The 21,377-nt window shown below is 46.7% G+C and overlaps 1 protein-coding gene across 4 annotated transcripts in view; it reads left to right on the top strand.

Moving 5' to 3' along the window:
• ESF1 (ESF1 nucleolar pre-rRNA processing protein homolog) overlaps positions 1-21,377 on the top strand; it is a 199,337-nt gene that overhangs the window by 25,830 nt on the left and 152,130 nt on the right. The window lies entirely within an intron of this gene.

A 21,377-nucleotide genomic window follows, 5' to 3' on the forward strand; every position in this document is an offset into this window, starting at 1 on the left:
TGTAATGTAGTAAAGAATGTTTAAATTGGAACGTTGTCTTTTGTTTATGCGCTGGTGTTCCTGTGGCAGTTACTAACTGTCAGAGCCTGGGGCAGCCGCTTTGGATGTCGGTGCTGACTTTATTTTGGAATAAACTGTCCCTACTTGAGAATACCTTTTGTGAAGTTCCTCATGACAGATACCTATATCTGTCTTCTCTGGTAGTACCTGGCCTGCTACTAGGTACGGAAACGACATCTACCTTGCATGAAGTACAGGGAGTTAACACATTCAGAAGGAGGTGTGTCTGAGCACTTTACAGTTAATAGATACCAACAACACTAAGGTCTCTTAAGTAAAACATGTAGCACCGCAGTACAAATTGAGCAAGAAAAACTCAGCACTTCAAAGTAACCTTTTGTGAGGTGGAGATAAAAACAATATTTAAAAAAAGCATTAAACAGTGGCAGGGACGGAGATAGGAAAAGATTATGGGTTTGAGGTAACATTCTGGTGAATGACGATAAAATATATGCAAATGTTGAAAACAGTCTTTATGGGAGATGAATAATTATATATTTTTTTTAAGGGAAAAAGTTCCACCAGGAGGTAACATCACCAGGGAAGTTACATTCAGAAAAAAAATCTGATTTTAATATTTTAGATTCTAGTTTTTGCTTCTGGTGTGTTTTTTTGCCACCTGATGCCTTTAGAGTAGGTTGCAGATAAACTGAATGTTGTTTGAGGGTTTTCAAGGCAAAACATGCAAACTTGAACTTAATTCTAATCTCCAGGGGTAACCAGTGAAGTTCTTTCAGAACTAGAGTTTATGTAGTCATACCTTTTGAATGTAGAAGAGCTATCAGGATGCCAAGTTGCTTTAGGTTCCTTAATGAGTAATGCATTACCTTATTCAAACTTTGGGATCACAATAGCTTGTGTAACTGTACTGAACTCTGTTTGAGTTAGGAAGGATTTGAGGAGAAAAGGGTTAGCCCTTGTTGATTTGAGGGTATATTTGATGTGTGCTCTGATGGAAAGGCTGATCTAGAAACTAAGCTTTGACTTCTTGGGCAAGACTGGTTCTAAATTGGTTAACCATTTTGTGTCAAACTTCAGGTGAAGTCCTCTTGGAAAGAGAATTCACTCATTTTTTTTTCCTGGTATAGCTAGGAAAGTTTAAGAACATCCATTTTTTAATGTTCTTTGGCAGTGCTTGAGAGTGACCATGTCAGCCTGGGAGCAGTTGTGTATAATCTAAATTTTGGTGGACAGATACTCCATGATTCTTAAATTGTAACAATGGACTCCATGTTGTAAATGAACCCAGAATAGACCCCTAGGGGACTCCTGGTATGGCCTTTTTGTGGGCAGAGCTGGAACTTGCCATTCGAACTAGCAGTTTGTGGTTGCTTATGAATGAAATGAATAAAGAACTGTGCCTTTGAACCCCATGCAGGTATTATCACTCTGGCTGAGCTGCTAATTATAAGCTGTGTCAAAGGCCACCAAGAGGTCAGTCTGAGATCAATTTCTGTAGTCGCCATTTCTTTGATGTAATCTTTACAGAAATATAAGTGATAAATTGGCTAAAGACTTTCACTTTCTATGAGCTCTGAGAATTGAAAGGCAATACAGTTTTGAGTGACTTTCTCAAGCCATTGAATATCTGACACATGTCCTCTTTCGTTTGTTTTAATATTGGAGTAACCTTGTAGCAGTTAAGGCATCATGGAAAATTCCTGCTTGTAAAGAGATGATGATTATGTGACATCATGTTTTGGAGAAAAGTTGAAAGTCAAGTCTTAATTAAGTGTGCTGGAAAGTTGTCACTGAAGTAAAAAAAATAGATCTTAGGGAACTCACAGTTGTTCTAAGGAAGTTGAAGAAAATTTTAACCTTTTTGTTTTATATTTCCTAAGGAACAATTTGCCCTTTGTTTGCTTAGTCCTTAAAGTGTTAGTGAGATTTTGGCATGAACAAGTTTTGAAAGTGTGCTTTACTTTTAAGAATTCAGTGGAACATATTGATTTTCAGGTTTGATGGTGTTCTTTACAGCCTGATAAAAAGTTGTTTTTACATTTGTTATGAGGAATTCAGATCTCTTTTTGAACAAGAACATTGCTTCCTGTTTGGATTTTTCCAAAAACCTTTTTTTGTTTAACTTCAATGTTTTTGGGACCTTTTGGTGAGTATAGCTTTTTACCCTAAACAAAGTAGCTATAAATAAGCAGTGGTCCAAATATGGGATATTTACCTAGCTGGTATAGGTTGCTAGTGTTCATGTTTAAGAAATAAACTAATCAATTTTATTGCATCACCTACATGTTCAAACAAATTCTGTGTGTGTTCTGAAGTGAATTATCTGAGGAAGGAGTTTTGCTTTTGTTTTCACTCTAACGTGTTACTTCAAATTCTTCAAATGGATATTGATTTATCCAATGATTCTAGTTGTAACTAGTTGAATATTGGCATTGAAAGACAAAAAGTCTGTAGGTACCAGGTAACACTTGAATCTATTGAATTGATTAAAAGCCCACAGCTTGGTTATTGGATCTGATCTCAGACATAGATGATATGTCAGTTCACAGCAGTGCTGCAGGATGTTGTTCCATTAACCTGGAGGCTTTGTAAGGCAAGTGCTTCATTAGTTTATATTTGGCTAATGTTTATAATAACAATAGCTGTGAGGCTGGCAGATTATTTATAAGGGGCAGGTAATATACTTTTAACCATGCCTGTTATATGTAGCATAGTGAGCTGTTGTTTTAAAGTAGTGAGGCTACGAAGGGTACTCTGGTTCATAGTTATAAGACACAGCAAGAAATTAATAAGGATTTACAGGGATGTGGAATGTAATAAAATATCTCAGTGTCCATGGGACATGTTGCTTCTTAAATGAACTTCCCTGTAAAAAATCCAGTAGTACCCCTGGTGCCATGTAGTGCTGCGACAAACTATGGCAGCAATTTCATTAAATAAGAGCTCTGATGTTAGCTTCTCTGATTATGCGAGGGCTCATATTATAGCAGGGTTTTTTGTACTAGCAATTCCTTATATTGCTATCTCTCCACAGAGCTGTAGACTGGGACTGGAGGGAGCGGAAACTAATTGTTCCAAGCTTGGAATGCCCTTTCGAGTCCGTGCACACCTACTAACTTGCATGCTTTAGGGATTTCCATCAGCTCTTCTTTAATCTTTTCCCGTACTAAGAAAGGTTGTAAATTTACTCCTGAGAAGGGCAGAAGTAAAATTTCTTCCAGGGTTGGAAACAAATAGTTTGGGGGGGGGGAGGTGAGGAGTGAACTTGTAAACACTAAACAGATTTTCGCATAAGTGAATCTCACAAATATTTTGTAGGAGTACGATTTCTTGGCCTACTTCTGTAAATTCTTGTGAATTCAAAAAAGTCATAAATGTGAATATTCACTACTGTAAGGACATATACCATGGGTGCTTTTTTGTGACTTTCTTTAAGATTTGGGCCCCTAATTAGCCCTTAGACCTTTTGTTTTTATTAAACGTCTCTCTTTCTATTGACCGGCTTCACTGTGAGAGACAGCATTTTGCTCTTTCAGAAGGAGCATTACGTCACACAAAGTAATTTTATTTAGTGCCAGGGACATCGTGGCAATGTGTGCTTTTTGAGACCAAAATATTTCAATTTTGTCAATTTTCATTATATAATTATGGGAGTCGGGCAGCCCTCTCAGCTATAAAGGTGTATAACAAGCAAGTCAAAACAAGATATGCATTGACAAAACTAAAAGGCTTACCACCAATTTCAGATCTTTTGGCTTTGCCAATGATGGTTTATTTTCATGTTGTCCATAATCCTTTTGAAACTTTGTAGGAAGCTCGCCTGGTGTGTGGTGGGTACTCAAGATACTTACACCTTATACCATGTCCAGTTATCCCCTCTTAGTGAAGTGTAGGCAGTGTCTAGAAGCCAGGCTCTCTAGAGGTAGCTATGGATGAGCAGCCAAGGCTTATCTAGAAGACATGCAAAGCTCATGCAATACCACTGTAGTCACACAGCACTTACATACATGAAAAGAACACTCAGTAGTACAAAAATAAAGGTACTTTATTTTTGGAACAAATCACCACAAAATACTAGAAAGGTAACCCACCCTTAGGAGGTAAGTAATACACTAAATATATATACACTAGTAATCTGAAACAGGCATAGAAAAGGTTAGAAAACAGTGCAAATAGCAATAAACAATAGTGACCCTAGGGGGAGCACAAACCATTTACTAAAAAAAAATGGAATGCAAACAAGGTACCCCAACCTAGGTAAGTAAAATGTGTAGAGGTGAGCTGGGGTTATTAGAAAACCACAAAGGTAAGTAATGCTGTACCCCCCTTACCCCCTCGGGACCAGGAATGTTGGAGTAAAACATTGGATTTTTCCCAAACCACCGAAAAGAAGAAAAAGAAGACACCCAGACAAGCCTGCATCAAAACCAGCTGTGGATTCCTGAAGAATGAAGACCTGTGGAGAGAGGGGACCAAGTCCAAGAATCACAGTGGAGTCTAGGAGGAGTAAGAGCTGCTACCCAATTCCTGTGGATGCAGGAATTGGTCGACGTTGATGAAGAACAGGTCAGCACTGCAGCACTAGAGCCGGAGAAGAGTTCCCGATGGATGCAGACGAAGCCCCACGCTGGAAGAAAGATTGCAGACGAGTGTCAGTGCAGGAATTCCACCAACAAGCCGTGGCAAAGTCAAGCTGGCCGTTAGTGGAAAAGAGGTGCTGCCAGGGACCTGCAAGGCCCAGGAGGACTCACCCCAGGAGGGAGAGACACAGGGGACCCTTTGCATCGCAGAGAGACCACAGGAGCAGAGGCAGCACCCACAGGAATCCCACAGGACGGGGACACAGCAGTTGCAGAAGAAGCCCATGCAGCACTACAAAAGAGGATCCCACACTGCAAGAGAACCAGGCAGGAGCCTGTGCTTTGCAGGATGGAGTGCAGGGAGCTGGAGCTACACGTCACCTGAAGATCCCTTGCAGGAGATGCAAACAAGCCTTGGCAGTTGCAAGGGACGCGGTGCACGGGGGTACTGTCCTACATGGGAAGGCAAAGGCTTACCTCCACCAAAGTAGGACAGCTGGCAGAAAGGACCAAGAGGACTACTCAGGACCACCACCTGTGATGCAGGATTCACGCAGCTCAAGATGAGAGGAGGTCCACGCAGCCAGCCAGTTCGTCGTAGGTGCCTTCGGTTGTAGGGAAGTGACTCCTTCACTCCAAGAGAGATTCCTTCTTCTTCTTGTGCAGGCTGAAGAGTTGCAGTCTTCGGAGGATGCACGCCCGGGGAAATGTTGCAAAGCTGGCAGGAGACGTGGAAACAAAGTTGCAGAAGAGTCTTCTTTGTTGTAGCAGCGTTTGTCTGTTCCTGGAGGGTCCAGCCGTGGTTCCAGTGGCCAGAAGGTGAATCAGAGGTTGTAGAGGAGTCCTCCTGGAATATTGCAAGCCAAATCTGAGGACCCAACCAAGAGAGAGACCCTAAGTAGCCCTGTAAGGGGGATTGGTCACCTAACTAGGTAAGCACCTACCAGGAGTGGGCTCTGACGTCACCTGCCTGGCCTGACCACTCAGATGCTCCCAGAGTTCGCTGCCAACCTTGGAAACAAGATGTCTGAACCCAGGGACCCTCTGGAGGATCTCTGGGCACCACCCCTTGGGTGGTGATGGACAGGGGAGTGATCACTCCCCTTTCCATTGTCCAGTTTCGCGCCAGAGCAGGGACTGGGGGTCCTTGAACCAGTGTGGACTGGTTTATTCACAGAGGGCACCCAATGTGCCCTTCAAAGCAGACCAGTGGCTTGGGGAGGCTACCCCACCCAAGCCAGTCACACCTATTTCCAAAGGGAAAGGGTGTTACCTCCCTCCCCCAAAGGGGCTTGATCAGATCAAGTAGCAGGAGGGCAGAAACCTGTCTGAGGGGTGGAAGTAGTTGGGCTGCCCGGAAAAACCCTGTAAGACTGGTGGTAGCAATTCAGGGGGTCTTCTAAGGAGCCTCCAAGAGCCCCCAGAGTGCATGGAATCATACTTCCAATACTTGCAACTGTATTGGGGTATGATTCCGACATGCTGGATACCAAACATGCCCAGGTTCAGAGTTGCCATTATGTAGCTGGACCTAAGTAGTGACCTATGTCCAGTACATGCATAAAATGGCGTCTCCGCACCCACAAAGTCCAGGACTTTATGGGGGCACCTCTGTTAGTGCAGGTACCTGCACCCTGCCCTCTGGGGCTGAGAGGGCCTGCCAAAGGGGTGACCTGTATTGAAAATGGGTGCGTGCACCTGGTTCACGCAGACAGCAATGGCAGGCCTGTAGAACACTTTGCATGGGCTCCCTATGGGTGGCAGAATAACTGCTGCAGCCCATAGGGATCCCCTAGCACCCCAATGCCTTGGGTACCTAGGTACCATATACTAGGGACTTATATGTGGAGACCAGTGTGCCAATTATGGGAAGAAAAAAGTACAATTTAGAGGAGAGAGCAAAACTACTGGGGTCCTGGTTAGCAGGAACCCAGTAGACAGTCACACATACTGACAACAGGCAGAAAATGGGGGTAAACATTTTTTCCCTAGTTGCATTTTTTCTGAACAATTTATTTTTAAAATAAGGAATTATTAGTCTTGATTACAAGATTCTGCTAATATTTGCATCTAATCAGAGAGCATTTTGTGAGCACTACACATAGCCCCTGTAGGAAGTTGGCTCTGTATGTGCTATTTCAAAGTAAGGAATAGCATGCACAGAGTCCAAGGGTTCCCCTTAGAGGTAAAATAGTGGTAAAAATAGATAATACTAATGCTCTATTTTGTGGTAGTGTGGTCGAGCAGTAGGCTTATCCAAGGAGTAGTGTTAAGCATTTGTTGTACATACACATAGACAATAAATGAGGTACACACACTCAGAGACAAATCCAGCCAATAGGTTTTTATAAAGAAAAATATCTTTTCTTAGTTTATTTTAAGAACCACAGGTTCAAATTCTACATGTAATATCTCATTCAAAAGGTATTGCAGGTAAGTACTTTAGGAACTTCAAATCATCAAAATTGCATGTATACTTTTCAAGTTAATCACAAATAGCTGTTTTAAAAGTGGACACTTAGAGCAATTTTCACAGTTCCTAAGGGAGGTAAGTATTTGCTAGGTTAACCAGGTAAGTAAGACACTTACAGGGCTTAGTTCTTGGTCCAAGGTAGCCCACCGTTGGGGGTTCAGAGCAACCCCAAAGTCACCACACCAGCAGCTCAGGGCCGGTCAGGTGCAGAGTTCAAAGTGGTGCCCAAAACACATAGGCTAGAATGGAGAGAAGGGGGTGCCCCGGTTCCGGTCTGCTTGCAGGTAAGTACCCGCGTCTTCGGAGGGCAGACCAGGGGGGTTTTGTAGGGCACCGGGGGGGACACAAGTCCACACAGAAATTTCACCCTCAGCAGCGCGGGGGCGGCCGGGTGCAGTGTAGAAACAAGCGTCGGGTTTTCAATGTTAGTCTATGAGAGATCTCGGGATCTCTTCAGCGCTGCAGGCAGGCAAGGGGGGGATTCCTCGGGGAAACCTCCACTTGGGCAAGGGAGAGGGACTCCTGGGGGTCACTTCTCCAGTGAAAGTCCGGTCCTTCAGGTCCTGGGGGCTGCGGGTGCAGGGTCTCTCCCAGGCGTCGGAACTTTAGGTTCAAAGAGTCGCGGTCAGGGGAAGCCTCGGGATTCCCTCTGCAGGCGGCGCTGTGGGGGCTCAGGGGGGACAGGTTTTGGTACTCACAGTATCAGAGTAGTCCTGGGGTCCCTCCTGAGGTGTTGGATCGCCACCAGCCGAGTCGGGGTCGCCGGGTGCAGTGTTGCAAGTCTCACGCTTCTTGCGGGGAGCTTGCAGGGTTCTTTAAAGTTGCTGGAAACAAAGTTGCAGTTTTTCTTGGAGCAGGTCCGCTGTCCTCGGGAGTTTCTTGTCTTTTCGAAGCAGGGGCAGTCCTCAGAGGATGTCGAGGTCGCTGGTCCCTTTGGAAGGCGTCGCTGGAGCAGGATCTTTGGAAGGCAGGAGACAGGCCGGTGAGTTTCTGGAGCCAAGGCAGTTGTCGTCTTCTGGTCTTCCGCTGCAGGGGTTTTCAGCTGGGCAGTCCTTCTTCTTGTAGTTGCAGGAATCTAATTTTCTAGGGTTCAGGGTAGCCCTTAAATACTAAATTTAAGGGCGTGTTTAGGTCTGGGGGGTTAGTAGCCAATGGCTACTAGCCCTGAGGGTGGGTACACCCTCTTTGTGCCTCCTCCCAAGGGGAGGGGGTCACAATCCTAACCCTATTGGGGGAATCCTCCATCTGCAAGATGGAGGATTTCTAAAAGTTAGAGTCACTTCAGCTCAGGACACCTTAGGGGCTGTCCTGACTGGCCAGTGACTCCTCCTTGTTTTTCTCATTATTTTCTCCGGCCTTGCCGCCAAAAGTGGGGCCTGGCCGGAGGGGGCGGGCAACTCCACTAGCTGGAGTGTCCTGCTGGGTTGGCACAAAGGAGGTGAGCCTTTGAGGCTCACCGCCAGGTGTGACAATTCCTGCCTGGGGGAGGTGTTAGCATCTCCACCCAGTGCAGGCTTTGTTACTGGCCTCAGAGTGACAAAGGCACTCTCCCCATGGGGCCAGCAACATGTCTCGGTTTGTGGCAGGCTGCTAAAACTAGTCAGCCTACACAGATAGTCGGTTAAGTTTCAGGGGGCACCTCTAAGGTGCCCTCTGGGGTGTATTTTACAATAAAATGTACACTGGCATCAGTGTGCATTTATTGTGCTGAGAAGTTTGATACCAAACTTCCCAGTTTTCAGTGTAGCCATTATGGTGCTGTGGAGTTCGTGTTTGACAAACTCCCAGACCATATACTCTTATGGCTACCCTGCACTTACAATGTCTAAGGTTTTGTTTAGACACTGTAGGGGTACCATGCTCATGCACTGGTACCCTCACCTATGGTATAGTGCACCCTGCCTTAGGGCTGTAAGGCCTGCTAGAGGGGTGTCTTACCTATACTGCATAGGCAGTGAGAGGCTGGCATGGCACCCTGAGGGGAGTGCCATGTCGACTTACTCGTTTTGTCCTCACTAGCACACACAAGCTGGCAAGCAGAGTGTCTGTGCTTAGTGAGAGGTCTCCAGGGTGGCATAAGACATGCTGCAGCCCTTAGAGACCTTCCTTGGCATCAGGGCCCTTGGTACTAGAAGTACCAGTTACAAGGGACTTATCTGGATGCCAGGGTCTGCCAATTGTGGATACAAAAGTACAGGTTAGGGAAAGAACACTGGTGCTGGGGCCTGGTTAGCAGGCCTCAGCACACTTTCAATGGTAAACATAGCATCAGCAAAGGCAAAAAGTCAGGGGGCAACCCTGCCAAGGAGGCATTTCCTTACACAACCCCCCCCCAAACGAAAGAGGATGAGACTAACCTTTCCCAAGAGAGTCTTCATTTTCTAAGTGGAAGAACCTGGAAAGGCCATCTGCATTGGCATGGGCAGTCCCAGGTCTGTGTTCCACTATAAAATCCATTCCCTGTAGGGAGATGGACCACCTCAACAGTTTAGGATTTTCACCTTTCATTTGCATCAGCCATTTGAGAGGTCTGTGGTCAGTTTGAACTAGGAAGTGAGTCCCAAAGAGGTATGGTCTCAGCTTCTTCAGGGACCAAACCACAGCAAAGGCCTCCCTCTCAATGGCACTCCAACGCTGCTCCCTGGGGAGTAACCTCCTGCTAATGAAAGCAACAGGCTGGTCAAGGCCATCATCATTTGTTTGGGACAAAACTGCCCCTATCCCATGTTCAGAGGCATCAGTCTGCACAATGAACTGCTTAGAATAATCTGGAGCTTTGAGAACTGGTGCTGAGCACATTGCCTGTTTCAGGGTGTCAAAGGCCTGTTGGCATTCCACAGTCCAGTTTACTTTCTTGGGCATTTTCTTGGAGGTGAGTTCAGTGAGGGCTGTCACAATGGATCCATATCCCTTCACAAACCTCCTGTAATACCCAGTCAAGCCAAGGAATGCCCTGACTTGAGTCTGGGTTTTTGGAGCTACCCAGTCCAGAATAGTCTGGATCTTGGGTTGGAGTGGCTGAACTTGGCCTCCACCTACAAGGTGTCCCAAGTAAACCACAGTTCCCTGCCCTATCTGGCATTTGGATGCCTTGATAGAGAGGCCTGCAGATTGCAGAGCCTTCAAAACCTTCCTCAGGTGGACCAGGTGATCCTGCCAGGTGGAGCTAAAGACAGCAATATCATCAAGATAAGCTGTGCTAAAGGACTCCAAGCCAGCAAGGACTTGATTCACCAACCTTTGGAAGGTGGCAGGGGCATTCTTTAAACCAAAGGGCATAACAGTAAACTGATAATGCCCATCAGGTGTGGAGAATGCTGTCTTTTCTTTTGCTCCAGGTGCCATTTTTATTTGCCAGTACCCTGCTGTCAAGTCAAAGGTACTTAGAAATTTGGCAGCACCTAATTTATCAATGAGCTCATCAGCTCTTGGAATTGGATGGGCATCTGTCTTGGTGACAGAATTGAGCCCTCTGTAGTCCACACAAAACCTCATCTCTTTCTTTCCATCTTTGGTGTGAGGTTTGGGGACTAAGACCACTGGGCTAGCCCAGGGGCTGTCAGAGCGCTCAATTACTCCCAATTCCAGCATCTTGTGGACTTCCACCTTGATGCTTTCTTTAACATGGTCAGATTGTCTAAAGATTTTGTTCTTGACAGGCATGCTGTCTCCTGTGTCCACATCATGGGTACACAGGTGTGTCTGACCAGGGGTTAAGGAGAAGAGTTCAGGAAACTGTTGTAGGACTCTCCTACAATCAGCTTGCTGTTGGCCAGAGAGGGTGTCTGAGTAGATCACTCCATCTACTGTACCATCTTTTGGGTCTGATGACAGAAGATCAGGGAGAGGTTCACTCTCTGCCTCCTGATCCTCATCTGTTACCATCAACAGATTGACATCAGCCCTGTCGTGGAAGAGCTTAAGGCGGTTTACATGGATCACCCTCTTGGGGCTCCTGCTTGTGCCCAGGTCCACCAAGTAGGTGACCTGACTCTTCCTCTCTAGTACTGGGTAAGGGCCACTCCATTTGTCCTGGAGTGCCCTGGGAGCCACAGGCTCCAGAACCCAGACTTTCTGCCCTGGTTGGAACTCAACCAGTGCAGCCTTTTGGTCATACCAAAACTTCTGGAGCTGTTGGCTGGCCTCAAGGTTTTTGGTTGCCTTTTCCATGTACTCTGCCATTCTAGAGCGAAGGCCAAGTACATAGTCCACTATGTCTTGTTTTGGCTCATGGAGAGGTCTCTCCCAGCCTTCTTTAACAAGAGCAAGTGGTCCCCTTACAGGATGACCAAACAGAAGTTCAAAGGGTGAGAATCCTACTCCCTTCTGTGGCACCTCTCTGTAAGCAAAAAGCAGACATGGCAAGAGGACATCCCATCTCCTTTTGAGCTTTTCTGGGAGCCCCATGATCATGCCTTTTAATGTCTTGTTGAATCTCTCAACCAAGCCATTAGTTTGTGGATGGTATGGTGTAGTGAATTTATAAGTCACTCCACACTCATTCCACATGTGCTTTAGGTATGCTGACATGAAGTTGGTACCTCTGTCAGACACCACCTCCTTAGGGAAACCCACTCTGGTAAAGATACCAATGAGGGCCTTGGCTACTGCAGGGGCAGTAGTCGACCTAAGGGGAATAGCTTCAGGATACCTGGTAGCATGATCCACTACTACCAGGATATACATATTTCCTGAGGCTGTGGGAGGTTCTAGTGGACCAACTATGTCCACACCCACTCTTTCAAAGGGAACCCCCACCACTGGAAGTGGAATGAGGGGGGCCTTTGGATGTCCACCTGTCTTACCACTGGCTTGACAGGTGGGGCAGGAGAGGCAAAACTCCTTAACCATGTTGGACATATTGGGCCAGTAGAAGTGGTTGACTAACCTCTCCCACGTCTTGGTTTGTCCCAAATGTCCAGCAAGGGGAATGTCATGGGCCAATGTTAGGATGAACTTCCTGAACAGCTGAGGCACTACCACTCTCCTAGTGGCACCAGGTTTGGGGTCTCTGGCCTCAGTGTACAGGAGCCCATCTTCCCAATAGACCCTATGCGTTCCATTTTTCTTGCCTTTGGACTCTTCAGCAGCTTGCTGCCTAAGGCCTTCAAGAGAGGGACAGGTTTCTTGTCCCTTACACAGCTCCTCCCTTGAGGGTCCCCCTGGGCCTAAGAGCTCAACCTGATAAGGTTCAAGCTCCAAAGGCTCAGTTCCCTCAGAGGGCAGAACTTCTTCCTGAGAAGAGAGGTTCCCTTTCTTTTGCTGTGTTGTAGTTGGTTTCCCAACTGACTTTCCTGTTCTCTTGGTAGGCTGGGCCATTCTTCCAGACTCCAGCTCTACTTGTTCACCCTGTGCCTTGCACTGTGCTCTTGTTTTCACACATACCAGTTCAGGGATACCCAGCATTGCTGCATGGGTTTTTAGTTCTACCTCAGCCCATGCTGAGGACTCCAGGTCATTTCCAAGCAGACAGTCCACTGGGATATTTGAGGAGACCACCACCTGTTTCAGGCCATTGACCCCTCCCCATTCTAAAGTAACCATTGCCATGGGATGTACTTTTCTCTGATTGTCAGCGTTGGTGACTGTGTACGTTTTTCCAGTCAGGTATTGGCCAGGGGAAACCAGTTTCTCTGTCACCATGGTGACACTGGCACCTGTATCCCTCAGGCCCTCTATTCTAGTCCCATTAATTAAGAGTTGCTGTCTGTATTTTTGCATGTTAGGCGGCCAGACAGCTAGTGTGGCTAAATCCACCCCACCCTCAGAAACTAGAGTAGCTTCAGTGTGGACCCTGATTTGCTCTGGGCACACTGTTGATCCCACTTGGAGACTAGCCATACCAGTGTTACCTGGATGGGAGTTTGGAGTGGAACCTTTCTTGGGACAGGCCTTGTCTCCAGTTTGGTGTCCATGCTGTTTACAGCTATGACACCAGGCCTTTTTGGGATCAAAGTTTTTACCCTTGTACCCATTGTTTTGTGAAGAGGCTCTGGGCCCACCCTCCTGTGCAGGTTTTTGGGGGCCTGTAGAAGACTCTTTACTATTTTTAGTTTTGGTTGTCTCATCACCCTTCCCCTGGGGAGTCTTTGTGACCCCTTTCTTTTGGTCACCCCCTGTTGAAGTCTTGGACACCCTTGTCTTGACCCAATGGTCCGCCTTCTTTCCCAATTCTTGGGGAGAAATTGGTCCTAGGTCTACCAGATGCTGATGCAGTTTATCATTGAAACAATTACTTAACAGGTGTTCTTTCACAAATACATTGTACAGCCCATCATAATTACTTACACCACTGCCTTGAATCCAACCATCTAGTGTTTTCACTGAGTAGTCAACAAAGTCAACCCAGGTCTGGCTCGAGGATTTTTGAGCCCCCCTGAACCTAATCCTGTACTCCTCAGTGGAGAATCCAAAGCCCTCAATCAGGGTACCCTTCATGAGGTCATAAGATTCTGCATCTTGTCCAGAGAGTGTGAGGAGTCTATCCCTACACTTTCCTGTGAACATTTCCCAAAGGAGAGCACCCCAGTGAGATCTGTTCACTTTTCTGGTTACACAAGCCCTCTCAAAAGCTGTGAACCATTTGGTGATGTCATCACCATCTTCATATTTAGTTACAATCCCTTTAGGGATTTTCAACATGTCAGGAGAATCTCTGACCCTATTTATATTGCTGCCACCATTGATGGGTCCTAGGCCCATCTCTTGTCTTTCCCTCTCTATGGCTAGGATCTGTCTTTCCAAAGCCAATCTTTTGGCCATCCTGGCTAACTGGATGTCCTCTTCACTGGGGCTATCCTCAGTGATTTCAGAGGTGTTGGTCTCTCCTGTGAGGGAACCAGCATCTCTGACTATTATTTTAGGAGTCAGGGTTTGAGGGACCCTGTCCTCCCTAGATAGGACTGGTAGGGGGGAATTTTCCTCCAAGTCACTATCCTCTTCCTCTGAGTTGCCACCCTCAGAGGGGTTGGCCTTTTCAAACTCTGCCAAAAGCTCCTGGAGCTGTATTTTGGTAGGTTTGGGGCCCATTGTTATTTTCTTTATTTTACAGAGTGACCTTAGCTCCCTCATCTTAAGATGGAGGTAAGGTGTGGTGTCGAGTTCCACCACAGTCACATCTGTGCTAGACATTTTGCTTCTAAAAGTTGGAATACTTTTTAAGAATCTACAACTGTTTCTAGAATCTAATTTCAAACTTTTAACAAACTTTTAAACTCTAAAAGACAATGCTAAACAGGGACTTAACACACAAGGCCCTAGCAGGACTTTTAAGAATTTTGAAAAATTTCAAATTGCAAAAATGAATTTCTAATGACAATTTTGGAATTTGTCGTGTGATCAGGTATTGGCTGAGTAGTCCAGCAAATGCAAAGTCTTGTACCCCACCGCTGATCCACCAATGTAGGAAGTTGGCTCTGTATGTGCTATTTCAAAGTAAGGAATAGCATGCACAGAGTCCAAGGGTTCCCCTTAGAGGTAAAATAGTGGTAAAAATAGATAATACTAATGCTCTATTTTGTGGTAGTGTGGTCGAGCAGTAGGCTTATCCAAGGAGTAGTGTTAAGCATTTGTTGTACATACACATAGACAATAAATGAGGTACACACACTCAGAGACAAATCCAGCCAATAGGTTTTTATATAGAAAAATATCTTTTCTTAGTTTATTTTAAGAACCACAGGTTCAAATTCTACATGTAATATCTCATTCGAAAGGTATTGCAGGTAAGTACTTTAGGAACTTCAAATCATCAAAATTGCATGTATACTTTTCAAGTTATTCACAAATAGCTGTTTTAAAAGTGGACACTTAGAGCAATTTTCACAGTTCCTAGGGGAGGTAAGTATTTGCTAGGTTAACCAGGTAAGTAAGACACTTACAGGGCTTAGTTCTTGGTCCAAGGTAGCCCACCGTTGGGGGTTCAGAGCAACCCCAAAGTCACCACACCAGCAGCTCAGGGCCGGTCAGGTGCAGAGTTCAAAGTGGTGCCCAAAACACATAGGCTAGAATGGAGAGAAGGGGGTGCCCCGGTTCCGGTCTGCTTGCAGGTAAGTACCCGCGTCTTCGGAGGGCAGACCAGGGGGGTTTTGTAGGGCACCGGGGGGGACACAAGTCCACACAGAAATTTCATCCTCAGCAGCGCGGGGGCGGCCGGGTGCAGTGTAGAAACAAGCGTCGGGTTTTCAATGTTAGTCTATGAGAGATCTCGGGATCTCTTCAGCGCTGCAGGCAGGCAAGGGGGGGATTCCTCGGGGAAACCTCCACTTGATCAAGGGAGAGGGACTCCTGGGGGTCACTTCTCCAGTGAAAGTCCGGTCCTTCAGGTCCTGGGGGCTGCGGGTGCAGGGTCTCTCCCAGGCGTCGGGACTTTAGGTTCAAAGAGTCGCGGTCAGGGGAAGCCTCGGGATTCCCTCTGCAGGCGGCGCTGTGGGGGCTCAGGGGGGACAGGTTTTGGTACTCACAGTATCAGAGTAGTCCTGGGGTCCCTCCTGAGGTGTTGGATCGCCACCAGCCGAGTCGGGGTCGCCGGGTGCAGTGTTGCAAGTCTCACGCTTCTTGCGGGGAGCTTGCAGGGTTCTTTAAAGTTGCTGGAAACAAAGTTGCAGTTTTTCTTGGAGCAGGTCCGCTGTCCTCGGGAGTTTCTTGTCTTTTCGAAGCAGGGGCAGTCCTCAGAGGATGTCGAGGTCGCTGGTCCCTTTGGAAGGCGTCGCTGGAGCAGGATCTTTGGAAGGCAGGAGACAGGCCGGTGAGTTTCTGGAGCCAAGGCAGTTGTCGTCTTCTGGTCTTCCGCTGCAGGGGTTTTCAGCTGGGCAGTCCTTCTTCTTGTAGTTGCAGGAATCTAATTTTCTAGGGTTCAGGGTAGCCCTTAAATACTAAATTTAAGGGCGTGTTTAGGTCTGGGGGGTTAGTAGCCAATGGCTACTAGCCCTGAGGGTGGGTACACCCTCTTTGTGCCTCCTCCCAAGGGGAGGGGGTCACAATCCTAACCCTATTGGGGGAATCCTCCATCTGCAAGATGGAGGATTTCTAAAAGTTAGAGTCACTTCAGCTCAGGACACCTTAGGGGCTGTCCTGACTGGCCAGTGACTCCTCCTTGTTTTTCTCATTATTTTCTCCGGCCTTGCCGCCAAAAGTGGGGCCTGGCCGGAGGGGGCGGGCAACTCCACTAGCTGGAGTGTCCTGCTGGGTTGGCACAAAGGAGGTGAGCCTTTGAGGCTCACCGCCAGGTGTGACAATTCCTGCCTGGGGGAGGTGTTAGCATCTCCACCCAGTGCAGGCTTTGTTACTGGCCTCAGAGTGACAAAGGCACTCTCCCCATGGGGCCAGCAACATGTCTCGGTTTGTGGCAGGCTGCTAAAACTAGTCAGCCTACACAGATAGTCGGTTAAGTTTCAGGGGGCACCTCTAAGGTGCCCTCTGGGGTGTATTTTACAATAAAATGTACACTGGCATCAGTGTGCATTTATTGTGCTGAGAAGTTTGATACCAAACTTCCCAGTTTTCAGTGTAGCCATTATGGTGCTGTGGAGTTCGTGTTTGACAAACTCCCAGACCATATACTCTTATGGCTACCCTGCACTTACAATGTCTAAGGTTTTGTTTAGACACTGTAGGGGTACCATGCTCATGCACTGGTACCCTCACCTATGGTATAGTGCACCCTGCCTTAGGGCTGTAAGGCCTGCTAGAGGGGTGTCTTACCTATACTGCATAGGCAGTGAGAGGCTGGCATGGCACCCTGAGGGGAGTGCCATGTCGACTTACTCGTTTTGTCCTCACTAGCACACACAAGCTGGCAAGCAGAGTGTCTGTGCTTAGTGAGAGGTCTCCAGGGTGGCATAAGACATGCTGCAGCCCTTAGAGACCTTCCTTGGCATCAGGGCCCTTGGTACTAGAAGTACCAGTTACAAGGGACTTATCTGGATGCCAGGGTCTGCCAATTGTGGATACAAAAGTACAGGTTAGGGAAAGAACACTGGTGCTGGGGCCTGGTTAGCAGGCCTCAGCACACTTTCAATGGTAAACATAGCATCAGCAAAGGCAAAAAGTCAGGGGGCAACCCTGCCAAGGAGGCATTTCCTTACAGCCCCGTATTGTTAAACTTTGCAACCATGTATATACATTTTTATACTGAATCACTCACTGTCAGTAGTGCAGTCCGAGGATTACATTTCCTTGGAGCGCTCACCTTAATAATAAAGGCTTTGCATTAATGAAACGTAAATAAAAGTTATGAACAGCATCAATATGTGAACACAAACATTACTTTGACTTCAGACAGTGCACTTTCCTGATCCCTAATTAAATGTGGACTGGCAGCCAAAGAGTTTGTACTGTTGAGGGTTGGGCCTGCTTGTCCCAGGGACAAAAGAGGCATGAAAACTTGTTGTCCTTGACCCCAAACAATATGTCCTGCGTGTCTGGCTATAGGAGTTCCAAATCCCTGGTTTAATTCAGTGTGATCTAGCAGTTTCAAATGAATCTAATTTGAATATCCCATGATGAATACTTTAATTGTTTTTTACCTATTTTGCATTGTTTTGTTATCAGTTTCAGCCATTCTCTTCTAACTTCTCCTCTCTGTTTGCTTCTGTAAAACATTCACTGTACATTTCGATTTGAGCAAGAATGAATGATGTATGTGATGGATACTTCTAGTGTCAGAGTCCTCACCTTAGAATATCCTCCAGGTGCCAGACTGAATCAGAAGACTTTTTTGTAGCAGTACTTCTGTGTCCTGCTAGGTGGCATTGTGCCATTCCTTGGTGGCTCCACACTGCCCTAGAACAGACAGGGAGGGCCGCATAAAAGCACCAAAGCATCATGTTCTATGATAACAGCTGCTTTCTTTCCATGCCTTCTGACGTGGATCCTGAGCAATGCTCCCACATTTCACAGTTTTCCAATGGCTTCAAAACCAGTTCACTGGGGGATGAGGTCCCCACCTAAAATGATAGGTTTGAAGCCGTACTGTGACCCCAGTAAGCATATGTTGATCACGGATCTGCACGAAGTGTCTCTTTGGTGTCTGAGCTCAGGACACAACTCTAAGTTGTGTGATAAGTGCATCCTTATGCTCCCAGTGGCAATATGAGACCGGCAGACAAAGTTGTATGTCACCAAACACATGAAAAAGTTGTTGCCTCTGCATAGATCCTGCTCTGCTCAAAGTCATGAGCCAAGAATCTGTCCCAGGGCAGCTCCTGTGACCATTCAGCTTTTTCCCCCGTAAGTCGAAGTCAATCATAAGCATAAAAAAGCAAAGCAGGAATCAACCTCAGTTGGTCCAGAGATGTCATGGACCTTGCAGCAAATTGAAGCTTTCAGTGAAGCCATGCTGCAAAATTTCATTGCGCTTCTGGCTCCCACTGGCATGCCTTCAGACCCCATGGAACTGTAGTGGTCTCCAGTTAGGTTACAGTTTGTGATTCCCTCCCCTAAGCAGTCTGTCTCCTTGGGACCCCCTACTGGATCCGTACTGACTCAGTACAGAGTTCCACTCTGGCCACCTAGTCCACATTGGTTCCTGTCACTGTGCCGAAACGGATTGTCGTCAAGCTCAATCAATGTTACTCTATGAAATTACAAAAGCAGAGCCGGTTGTCATGCTGCCTGACTCTAACCCTGTATCACAGTGTCTCACCTCCCAGCACAGGCTCCATTATCTTTTTGGTTCTGACTCTCATCATGTGTCAAAGTATGGTGCAGTGGAGGGCTGATACCACGTCAGATAGCAATAGATGCGAGTCATTCATCTGGCTCTGAAGGCCTTACTGCTGTCCGTCAAGGAGAGGCTGGTGCAGGTTGTCGTGATCAACACCGTCACCATGTGGTACTGCAATAAAGTAGAGTTGAATGTGGTGTTTTGTCGGGGTCCTTGTATCTCTGGAAATGTTTGGAGTGCCAGGGCACCACTTTCTTTGCCAGTCACCTGGCAGAGTCTCTGAATGCTAGAGCAGACGAACTGAGCAGTTGTCTGTCGAACTGAGTGGACTTTGGCAGATTATGAGTGGCGGCTGCATCCCCAGGTGATGCAGGGTGTATCCCACCAGTGGGGAGAACCATGGCTAGACAGTTTTGCAATTGTTGAACATGAAATGTCACCATTTCTGCATGTTTTAGAGTTTCCCCATAAGCATTCATTAGGTGATGCCTTCTGGCTAAAATGGAGCAAAGGACTCCTAAACGCCCACCGCCTCTACCTTTCCTGCCCAGCGTTTTAAAGATCATCAGGAATGACTGGGCCAGAGCCACCTAAGGGCCCCCAGACTTGGTCAGGAGTGTGTGGTACCTGGAAATCGTGGACAAAAGCATTTGTCTTCCGATCACGCTGCCACTTCACAAGGACCTCTTGTATGTGCAGCAGAAAAGGGCCCTCCAGACGAATGTACACTTACATACATGGAGCTTGAGCAGTATTAATTGACTGTGTTTGGTTTGCCACCTAAAGTGGTGGATGTCAGCCTCACTACAAGACTTTCCTCCACAAAATCTATTTGTTCCGAGCGCTGGGACAAAATGTTAACCTGGTTTGGTGTTTGTAACACTGACGCTTTACAGACAAAGCTTTTAGATGTGCTTTGTGGTTTGTTTGTTTTTGCCCAGAAGGGCCCTGCAATGTGTACCCTAAAAGGCTTTTGTCAGCCTTTTTCAGTTTTCTTTGTTTGTCGGACTAACTGTCCTTGTTTAAAAAAAAAAAAAAAAAAAAGGGGGGGATGGGGAACGTAATGAGGTTTGTTAAAGATTAGGCACATATTTACTTCCACACCATTTGTAATAGCACAGTGGGTCTTTACCTTGGTCTAGACATTTCTCAATTATACACTCTTTGAGCAGATGCTTAGCTGAACGCTGCATCTCCTGACATTGAAGACTGTCTTCCTTATTGCGATTGTCAGCTTGTTGCATGTGTGAAATACAGGTACTTGCAGTGCAACTGCCTTATCCTACCCTTCCCAGACAAATTGGTGCTGAGGACCTGGGCGGCCTTTTTACCAAAAAGTGTAACTCCCTTTCACATTAGACAGTCCATCACTCTTGGCTCCCCCTCCCCTAAGATGTACTATGCACTGGCCAAGGAACAGGCCCTGCAAGGTCTGAGTGTCCATTCCACCAGGTGTAAAGTTTAATGTGGTTGTCTGTTCATTCGTTCACAAAGCACTACTGGCTTGACAGCCATGTCCGGTGGGAAGAACACTTTGCCTGCTCAATTTGCAAGTCTTTTTCACAGTCTTTTCTCAACATCCCCTTGTGGAGGATCTGCTTTAGTGTTTAATCTAAGGTAAGAAATCTACAGTTAGACGTAACCATAAAAAGAAGAAATCCCCTTCTGTTATGCCATTCTGGTGAATAATCGAAGGTTCCTCACTCCCCTCAGACCTCCCATTCTGTGGAGGGGTCTCTTTTTAACATCCAAAAATGTCCAAAGTTAGTATTCAGCACATTGTTACCTACAATTGCTCATGCTCTATGTGTGATGACAGGGAAAGAGTAAAGAGGTGAAACTGACGTCGGCTCACTGAGGTGTTAATCATATGTGGTACTGCACCCTCACTTCTAGGACAGTGTGGAGCCAATGAGGAGCCACACGACTCCACCTAGTGGAGTGTGAGAGCACTGCTACGAAAAATACAGTCTGATGCCTGGGTTTATTCTAAGGTGAAGAATCTACAGTTAGAGGTAAATCGTTCTTAAAGATGGATGATTTACTTCAAGCTTCTCCATTTGGTTATTTTGGTAGTACAATGACTTCCTTTCATCTGTAACGTCAAGATGAACTTTAAAGAGAGCTTAAAGACACAGGGCCTCATTACGAGTTTGGCGGTTGGATGGGCCGACTGCCAAACTTGTGGGGAGGATGCCACCGCCATATCTATGGTGTCTCCCCAAGCGTATTACAATGTTCCCGCCGGGCTGGCCTGCGGGAACATTGTATTATGCTGTTCCTGCTGGGCCGACTGGCGGGAACAGTGCTATGGGAGCGAGAACAGTGCTCCCTAAAGGGAGCCAAGGCCAATATCGTAGCACAAAAGCACCATCGGAATGTGCACTATCTGCAAAGCAGACAGTGCGCATTCTGATGGTGCTCGGCAGGGGGGGCCCCTGCACTGACTTTTGCCAGCCTTTCCATGGTGGGGTGATCACCATGGAAAGGCTAGCAGAAAGTTGAGTTGGTATTAGCATGGAGGTCTAAGTTCAGCGCGCTGTGGCTGAGTAGAACTCACCCCTCGGGACCGATGTTCCTGGCAGTGATGGCAGTCCCCTGGCGGGTCCGCCTGCCAGGATTGTAATGTGGCGGTCGC

Source organism: Pleurodeles waltl, chromosome 5 (assembly GCF_031143425.1).
Source record: "Pleurodeles waltl isolate 20211129_DDA chromosome 5, aPleWal1.hap1.20221129, whole genome shotgun sequence".
NCBI classification, from domain to species: Eukaryota; Metazoa; Chordata; class Amphibia; order Caudata; family Salamandridae; genus Pleurodeles; species Pleurodeles waltl.